The following is a 9,199-nucleotide window of genomic DNA, read 5'->3' on the forward strand; positions in this document are numbered from 1 at the left end:
ACATGACTGTGAAATATTCCATTTGGTTTGTCTGGATTGCAGCCCTTTCGGTCAGTAATGACCACTTCAGGGTCATGGGATGAAGGAGATTAAAACTATGGTGGAGAAAATCTACTCGTGCGCAGGGATAGATCCGCCGAGACTTGCTCGCGCAGGGACCGCTGTACGGGGTTCGCGCTCGGCGCTCGGACCTAGCCTCCACCAGGAGGTGCTTAGTCTACTCATGGCTGGTGCATGCGACTTGCCTCGGACAAACGGGGCGTCGCGAGGATGCGGGATCAAGTGAGAATGAGGACAGAGGGGCGAATGGAAACATTCCCTGCCGTAGAGGTCAGACCAAAATGGGCCAAATGATTCGAATATCTATACGACTCCTCAGTTCCCTGATCAGAGGCCTCGGTCAAGCCATCGGCTCCTTGCCACGGACACTGCACAGCTGTCTGTGTCTGAACGGACGCCCGCGAGTGCCCACTGCCGCCTGCCCCAGAGGCGCCGTACGCGCGCGCTTACGGCCACCGCTCGGAACGAGGCCGAGTCGTGATCACGTGTCATCAGCGGCCGGGGGTCGGTCAGACCGCGCTGCGGGCCGCCGCCGTCAACCGCAGCAGGCGGCGGCGGCAAACGCAGCAGACTATTCCAAGACGAATTATTCAAAAAGAATTGCCGCTCCTGCCTCGGGCGCTCTTCACACCTCAGAAAACACAGACTTAAAACACAGCTCACATTCGCTCCTGTACCAGGCGCAGACTAGACCTCAATATGCACAGATTGTACTCGTTGGCGGCCGGCGTCCGAGCCAGCTCGCCGGCGGCGCCGGCACGCAGGCGGCGCACGAGCGAGGCGCACCACGGCGCGCGCCGGCACCGGGCCGGCAGTACGACGACGCGCGAGGCTCGTTCGACACCACTCCCGCGTGGCTGAAGCGAACGCCGGGCCAGGGCGGACCAGCCGACCACTAGCGCGCGACACACTCGCGCCAGAAACAGAACGACCTCGTGTGAGACCACGGGGCCTCGACCTGACAAGCCTTCAAACCTAAGGGCGAAACGATGACCAGCGTTCCGACGAACACACAAAAACATGCTACGAACGAAACCAAAACAGCGGCTACCCGCGAACGCAACACCTACGTTAAAACAAACTATCCAAAGACAACCAACTGTCCGAGGCGACAGCGACGCACAACAGAAAAAATCCTACAACGAGACCGGGATGCAGCCGACCAGGTCCGGCGGCTGGCGGTCAGTCGGGCGGGAGAGGGACATCCGGCGGTCACCCGGGCAGGAGAGGCACACCCGGCGGTCGGCCGGGTGGGGGAGGGACGCCGAGAGGTGGGCCGGGCGGGAGAGGGACACCCGGCGGTCGGCCGGGCAGGAGAAGGATACCCGGCGGTCAGCTGGGCAGGGAAGGGACGCCCACCAATCGGCCGAGGAGGACAGGGACACCCGGCGGTCGGCCGGGCAGGGGAGGCACACCCGGCGGTCGGCCGGGCAGGAGAGGCACACCCGGCGGTCGGCCGGGCAGAACAGGGACACCCGGCGGTAAGCTGGGCAGGGGAGGGTCGCCGAGCGCCCCGCGTCTCAGCGCAGCTCGGCCGGCGCCAGCGCCGGTGCCGGCGGGAACTCGTCGTTCTGGCAGTGCAGCGCCGAGTGGTGCGCCAGGTCGGCGAACACCAGCACCTGGCCGCACGTCGGGCACGGGATGAACCTGTGCCGGTGCAGGCCGTTGCTGTTGAGCCGCTCGTGCGCGGCCAGCAGCTCCTGCGGGCAGAGACAGCCCATCAGCGGCCACGCACCGCCGCCGGGGTGGCGTGTTGGGACGTTACAAGCAGCGCTGCTCGTGTGCGCGGACAGCAGGGGAGGCAAACATTGTCCCCTACGCATCCCCACCCTTGGAGTGCAGCACCGCCATCGCGCCGGCCGCCGCGCGCGGCAGTATCTACGACGTCGAGGTAGCTCAGAAGGCGTGTCACATTCTGGGCCGAGGGTGGAGGGCGCTGCATCACGCCATAGAGCACCAGACATTGCCACGTGAACCCTACAGTCCCGGTTCTTGCACGTCACTGCCGAGATCACCGAGTACGATTTGACCTTGCTCGTGTACAGTCAGTGAGACGCAAGAGGCTCCACTGCTCTTCACATGGATCCTAAACTCTGTCACTCATGCACAAACGCAATATTCGCGCGTTCCTGTCCGCCGCCGAGTTAGACCTTCCACCCGCGACCGGAGCGAGGCGGGTTCGAGTCCACTGGCGGGCACTTTCTCGCGAGACGCGAGCGCACCCCACCGGCGGCAGTGCGGGACTGACCGTCTGCTTCTGGATGTCGGGCAGCAGCGCCAGCAGCTCTGGCAGCAGCCGGCCGAGCCTCTCCGGACCCAGCAGCTCCTGGCAGCGGGCGTAATAGGCCGGGCCGCTCAGCCCTCCGCCATGGAACTCCGCTGCGGGGGAGGGGGGGGGGGGGGCGGCCGTAAGAGGGGCGCCGGTCCGCCGCGGCCGACGTCACGTCTCCACGCTCGGGCGACACACACACGCGCTAGCGCGCCGGATCACCCAGCTACGAGACGATCAGTTGGCACCGACGCCGGCACTATCCTCAGGCGCCGGGCGAGACGTCACGCACCAGTCCGGCGCGGCGCGCCGCCAGATCAGCGGCCAAAACGACGTTAAGCTCCCTGAGAAACGCGGCGCCCGCGACGCAATTTCCAAGAGGCGTCCCAGCGCCCACCGGACGCTCTCACCTGACGCCAGCCGGAAGGCGCGCAAGGCCTCCTCGGACCGCAGCAGCTCGCGCGCCAGCTGCACCAGGCGCTCGTTGCGCGCGCGGAAGTGCTCGGGCTGGGCGTAGCGCAGCTGACGGCCGGGCTGCACCGCCAGCCGCGCCACCTCGGCCGCCACGTCGTCCGCCGCCGAGCGGTCGGCCTCGGCGACCGGCGGCGTCGGCGGCGACGGCGGCTGCGGCGGCGGCGGCGACGACGGCGGCGACGGCGGCGGCGCCGGGCGGCGGTACAGCGACTCGAGGTCGTTGACCAGCCGGCCTCCCCGGATGAGCGGCGGCTGCTCGGCCGTCGGACTCTGCATGGTGATGTTACCCGAGCTGGACACCTGGCGAGTCACGCACCAGGCCAGGTCAGGTCAGGTCAGGTCAAGTCAGGTCACGCGGCACCGCCCAGTCGCGCTCTCTGCGGTCCGCGGCCCGCACGCTGGCACGGCGACAGCTTAATACAGAGCAGGTGCGCGGGGGGCGTGTTGCACGAGCCAGGCGCGCTCAGTGCGGCTCTTACACTTTATGGGCGAAGCTTTCAACGGAGAAGGACCGTCAGCTTACAGACACCCAGAGACGATGTCTCGCGATACACTAGCACACGGTCCTCACACTCGCTGCAGGCATCGTTTCGCGTGATTTCGGGACAACTACACATCGACGCAGACACGGGACGCGAGCTAGCCCGCCGCTAGCTGGACTCTGCAATCCAGCGCGCTGGCTTGGCGGACGGGGTTCTGCAGATTCGCCAGTGCGTCAGGCCAGTGTAGCAGGCAATGTCCACGCCACTTAGGATCACAGCCCCTGCTCCATTTGGCAGGACAGACCGAAACTCCGGGGCAACCCACCAGCCATCATCGTTGAGCAGTTAAGCAGCCAACGTCGGCAGCAAGCCGGGGGGGGGGGGGGGCGGGGGGAGTGGTTCTGCTGAGGGGCGATGGAGGGGGTGAGGGGTAGAGCGCAGCAGCCGCAGCCGCAGTATGCAGCGTGGAGCGGACCCACCGTCACCGGCGGCGCGCCTCACCTGCGATATGCGCGGCTGGGCGGTCGTCGGCGAGGCCGGCGCGCGCTGGCCCACGCTGATGAAGACGTTGGCGCGCGCCGGCCGCCGCCGCACGTCCACGCTGAAGGCGGCGGGGCGTCGGCCGACCAGCGCCGGCCACTCCGGCGCGGCGCCGGCAGCACGCGCCGCCGCCGGGCTCGCCGCTGCCGCCTCCGGACTCGCCGGGCTGCCAGTCCTGCCGGCGGGGCGGTTCCTGGTCGGCCCGCTACATTCGCGCGGTGTAGCTTGAGAATAGACGCTTGAGAAACGCCGCGTCGGTTTCACCAGGTTTACTTCACGTGATGAAATTCGCCGTCTAATAAGGACTTCCTTGTTTAATACGGTTCTTTGCTGTTGATTCAATTCTACAGCGGAGAGCACTCATTCAAAGTTTCCCATAGGCAACCTTACATTCCGGAGAACTCAGTTGGCACTGCCGTGAACAAGGCGAACAGTCCATGGCGCAGGAGCTAACGAACCAGCAGCCAAACGTCTAGGCTTGAGGCCATGCCGCCCGGAGCGTACTGCTGCGAGCTCAGCCTCACGGGGGCGCCGCTCCGCCTCCACAGCGGAGCCAAGCCCAGCCGTGGCCTCGACTGACCTCTCCGCGTCCGGCGGCGCTCCGTTCATGGCTGAGAAGACGGGTCGGGTAGCGGCGTCGGTCGGCTCCGGAGACGACCGCGCCTCGAACACCGGCGAGCCGGCATCGGAGGGTTCCTCCCTGGAGGGCGGCTCGTTCGTCAGGCCCAGTAGGACCGCATTCGCTATGCTGGTCAGACCGCGACGGAGTGAACGAGTTCAGCAGGACCCAGCAGCAGGCAGTGCTCGGTGCTCGAAGTTCACGGCTCATGCAACTGTCCGGGACTTCACTAATCACAACAGACCCGATGCCTAGTGCGCCCCCACGGTTACAGCAGAAAGCCAGCCGACTATATCATAATACAATAACGACCCGCTAGAACGACCACATTTCTCTCCTCCCCCCCCCCCCCCCACACACACACATACACACAAAGCCAGGGCTCCGAATTTGACAGCAAGCTGCCCGGGCACCGGCCAGTGATGCTGGCCGACGCTGTGCTGACCGGCGCTGACGTACCGGTCAGCGCGCCGCCGCCGGCCGACGGGCGCCGCCCGGAACTGGAGCGTCAGCACGGCGCCGGGCCGCCGGTGGGCGCGGCCGCCGCGGCCGGCCGCGTGCGCCGCGTGCGCCGCCGTCCGGTGCGCTGGCGGCAGACGACGGCGGGTGGGAGCGCGCCGCCGGCCCGGCCGGCTCTGCTCGGACGCCCGGCCGCGCTGAAGGCCGACACGGAGGCGCACACTGGCAGTGGGCAAGGCTGCCGTTGTCTGACACTGGCAGGGCAAGTCTGCGTCTTAGTGCTGGGTTTTTGACGGGAGGTCGGTGTCCGAGCCTGTCTGTTAGTACGCTTAGACACACGGACTCACACGAACCCAACCAAAGGAGCCTCTTATTCTTAGCACAAGGACTTGTTAACCCCACCTCCAATGCAAAGAGAAATAGAGCAAAATTATGTTAGAGTGGGTAAGTACATTTGCGAGGAGCATTGTGCTGGTAGATAAGACAGTAGTGATAGCTTTATTCCTCGCAAAAAAAAACCAGGAAAATAGAGGGATAATTGCGTTGATATTTCAGCAACACGCCTTTATCGAAACTGTTATCAGACTCTACGTCTTCATTCTCCTGGTTTTTCTACGTGGAAAAATGCCATTACTACTGTGTTATCAAAATCCTGTTTACTTGATCAAAACGAAATGCGCTGTTAACACTCCTCGCTGATTTGGAATGTCATGAAATTGCGCTGTTCCACCAATCCATGCACCAATGCGACATTCCAGCTGAGCGTGACGAAACTCGACCCACCCTGCAGATCGATGCTGGTCCTGAAGACAATGAACTTCTTCTCAGCACACTCGCCCTCCTCACAAAGGAAGTGCTCTCGACGAAAATGCGCCTGCAGCTCCTGATAGTTCCTGAGAAGGCAACAGCCTTAAGACGCCACGTCAACCCATCGACGACTCACAAAATAACGCTAGTGATGCATAAAAAGCTAGTATCAAACCAAGCCCTCGTCTCAAAACGCAAGTGTAACAATATAAAAATGCCACTATCCGAAAGGCGTCCAATATCAAACTCCTTGACAGCAGTCAGAACACCCGCGAGTTATTTCACTGCTGCCTGGGCTGGCGCGCACACGTCACTGATATAGTCCAATAGTGCATCGGCCACTTGATCGGTCTCTGCCACCAGATAATTTCTTCCCACAGTGAGTGCTACCGATCATCGTGTAGGATTTAGTCACCTTGCGGGTCTAGCCATCTCGCGCGTGGGATACTGCATTTTAGTTGACAGCCAGAGATCAGCTGTTAACATCAGACTGCTAAAAGCAGCTACCTTTGCTTCCACAGTAGTTATTGGTCACCGAAGGTATGACCGTGTGTCTCGCGCGTGCAGAATGACCGGCACCTTGTCCCGCCTCGCCACACGTGTGACGTGCAACCTGTTATCGCTGCGCACAAAGCCAGTGAGCGAGGTGAACCTGCAGATCCCACCTGTTTACTTCACAAACACGCCGACGCGCGGACCTTAACCGTTCGACCCGCATGGCTCAGAACCTGCGCCCCCGGCGTTGTGCACGGCGGCAGGACAGCGGTCCTTCGCATACCGAGCGGTCTGCCTCACGAGCCAATTGCCGGTGGACGTGAGACAACTGGATCCGACAGGTTTGAAGCGCGCTGCCAAGTCGTCCCTTGTGCAATAGAGCTGTTTGATATTGTTTGTGTACGCATGCGTGTGTATTTTTATCCCCTATCACTTACCGATATTTCTGACTCGCTATGTTATCTCCCCGACGAATGACACGCCATAGTCACGCATTTATGTTGAGTGTCAGCTGTTGAGAAATCAACAAATGGGCCGCCAAGGTCCGGGTGCAGGCATAGCTTCGGAGCGCCGCGGTATGGGCGGCGCCGGCCGCGAGCCTCACCGGTAGAACAGGTGGTGGTCGTCGGCGTCGCACAGGTGGCAGTAGAAATGGGCCCGGCGCGCGTGGGTCATCAGCTCCTCCGTGTCGACGTACCTGCGGCGCGCGCGGCGTGTCACCGCCCGCCGGCGACACCGTACGCATGGCGTGTCACCGCCCGCCGACGACACCGCACGCGCGGCGTGTCACTGCCTGCCAGTGACACCACACGCGCGGCGTGTCACCGCCGCCAGTGACACCACACGCGCGGCGCGTTACCGCCCGCCGACGACACCGCACGCGCGGCATGTCACCGCCCGCCAGTGACACCACACGCGCGGCGCATTGCCGCCCGCTGGCGACACCGCACGCGCGGCGCGTCATCACCCGCTGGCGACACCGCACGCGCGGCGTGTCACCGCCTGCCAGTGACACCACACGCGCGGCGTGTCACCGCCGCCAGTGACACCACACGCGCGGCGCATTGCCGCCCGCTGGCGACACCGCACGCGCGGCGCGTCATCACCCGCTGGCGACACCGCACGCGCGGCGTGTCACCGCCCACCGTCAGCACCTGAGTGAAAACCAACACCACAGCACCAAATGGCCGACCCACGTCTCCAACCCGCAGCCATTTCCTGCACGAGCTGTGTAAAACTGAGGCCAGCACAGTCCTAACTCTCCCCCCCCCCCCCGCTGAGTTGGGGGACCACCATAACAGGGCTGACCAGACGGCAGCGCCGGTGGCTGACCTCTGACCGCAGAGCTGACATAGCGGGTGGCCGCGGTAAGACGAGTCGTCGGCGTCGCCCCGGCGCTTGTGGTCCTCCAGCCGCTCGCGCGTGTACAGCTTGCGCTCCTTGTTGAAGAGCTGCGGCAGTGTCAGGCAGGTGGTTAGGTGGATGGTCAGGTGGGTGGTCAGGCAGGTGGGCAGTCAGGTAGATTGTCAGTCAGGTGGCCAGTCAGATAGATGGCCAGCTGGGTGGACAGGCAGGTAGATGATCAGCCAGGTGGACGGTCAGGTAGATGGTCAGACAGGTGGATGGTTGAGTGGAAGGATGAGCGGATGGCCAGATGAATGGCCAGGCAGATGATCAGAATAAGTCTGTTGGAGGTCATATAGATGGTCACACAAATGGGTCCACTGGTACTGGCAGCTGCATGTTCATTAATAAAAAAGACATGAAGGCAATGAGCAAACTCAGATTTTGAACTACATATGACATACAGAGCATTCTGAACTACATACAGCATCTGCATGGAACTACCTGATTATCACAACAATCACACTGACCTTGAGATGTTCTACACAAAGGTCACAATAGAAGAGGTCGTGCTCCCTGCCAACATGGTCCTGCAGTTGGCGGAAGGTGCCAAATGGGTGGGCTTTGGCGCAGCGTGGGCAGTCATGTGCCAGAAGACGGTCAAATGCCTGGCGTGCATGGCCATCCTTGAATGCCAGCTTGTAGCGCTCATCAATGTACAAGGAGTGCAGGTACAGGCTCTTGAATGAGCCACGCTGGCTGGAGAACAGTGCCTGGGGGAGAGGGTGGTGTAACAGGGCAGCTGCAGCAGTACAGACTTTGCTGTGGCTGCCAATGAATGGGTCAACACTATGACAGACAAGAAGTTCATCTAAACATTGCAATTTGGGCCCATTGTCATAACACTTCCACAGAAACATGATCAAGGCTGACTTCATATTATATAGTGAAACTAACCATGCCCACACAAATGTGAAACAAGCTTAGTTATGGGTCATTTCCTTGCATGTGTGTATCAGATGGGGCTCATGCTAAATCAAAACCCACAGCTATGATATATGGACAAGGAAATATAATGGGACCAAAGTAAGGTGACAAAAAAGTTCAGAAACATGTCATTAGTGTACATATCTACATGAACCTGATCTGTCAGCACAAACTGCATTTCCTGCATCTAAATTTAAATATCTGTTCATATTTAGTGCAAACTTTTGTTAGCCAAGTTAATGATTTAACATGAGCCTGCCCACCCCCTTCCCTACCAACAAGGACGTGGCTGGGGAAGTCCCGAGCAGTGCTCATGATCAAACATTTTTGTTTGTCAATTTTTTGTATACCTTCATTACAGCTGCACAAGGACCTAATGCTGTGCAAAAATGAGCATTACACCAAAAAATACCTTCATATCATCATGGTGCCTCCCTAGGGAAACATTCAAAACACCGCCCATGTCATACACAAATAGCAAGCATGCTCACCATTGTTGTTTCTTGGCGACATATAGGGCATCCGAGCTTGTCACAGAGAACACGAAGCCTCGTTGAGCATTCATAGCAAATGGTATGCTGACAATCCATGATGCTGCAAATTTGTATGTCTTTGAAACAGATTACACAGGAGTCTTCATTGCCCTCGCTAGAATTGTCATCC

General features: G+C 60.8%; 1 long non-coding RNA gene across 1 annotated transcript; it reads right to left on the reverse strand.

Annotated features, from left to right (window-relative positions):
• Positions 1 to 736: 736 nt before the first annotated feature.
• Positions 737 to 2,856, reverse strand: LOC119114246 (uncharacterized). Its single transcript, XR_005096003.1, has 3 exons — positions 2,740 to 2,856; positions 2,309 to 2,439; positions 737 to 1,760 (listed from the first exon to the last, which is right to left on the reverse strand). It is a non-coding gene; the product is annotated as an uncharacterized LOC119114246 (long non-coding RNA).
• Positions 2,857 to 9,199: the final 6,343 nt, after the last annotated feature.

The sequence above is a fragment of the Pollicipes pollicipes genome, unplaced genomic scaffold (genome assembly GCF_011947565.3).
Source record: "Pollicipes pollicipes isolate AB1234 unplaced genomic scaffold, Ppol_2.1 Scaffold_7262;HRSCAF=8765_pilon_pilon_pilon, whole genome shotgun sequence".
Classification (NCBI taxonomy): Eukaryota; Metazoa; Arthropoda; class Thecostraca; order Pollicipedomorpha; family Pollicipedidae; genus Pollicipes; species Pollicipes pollicipes.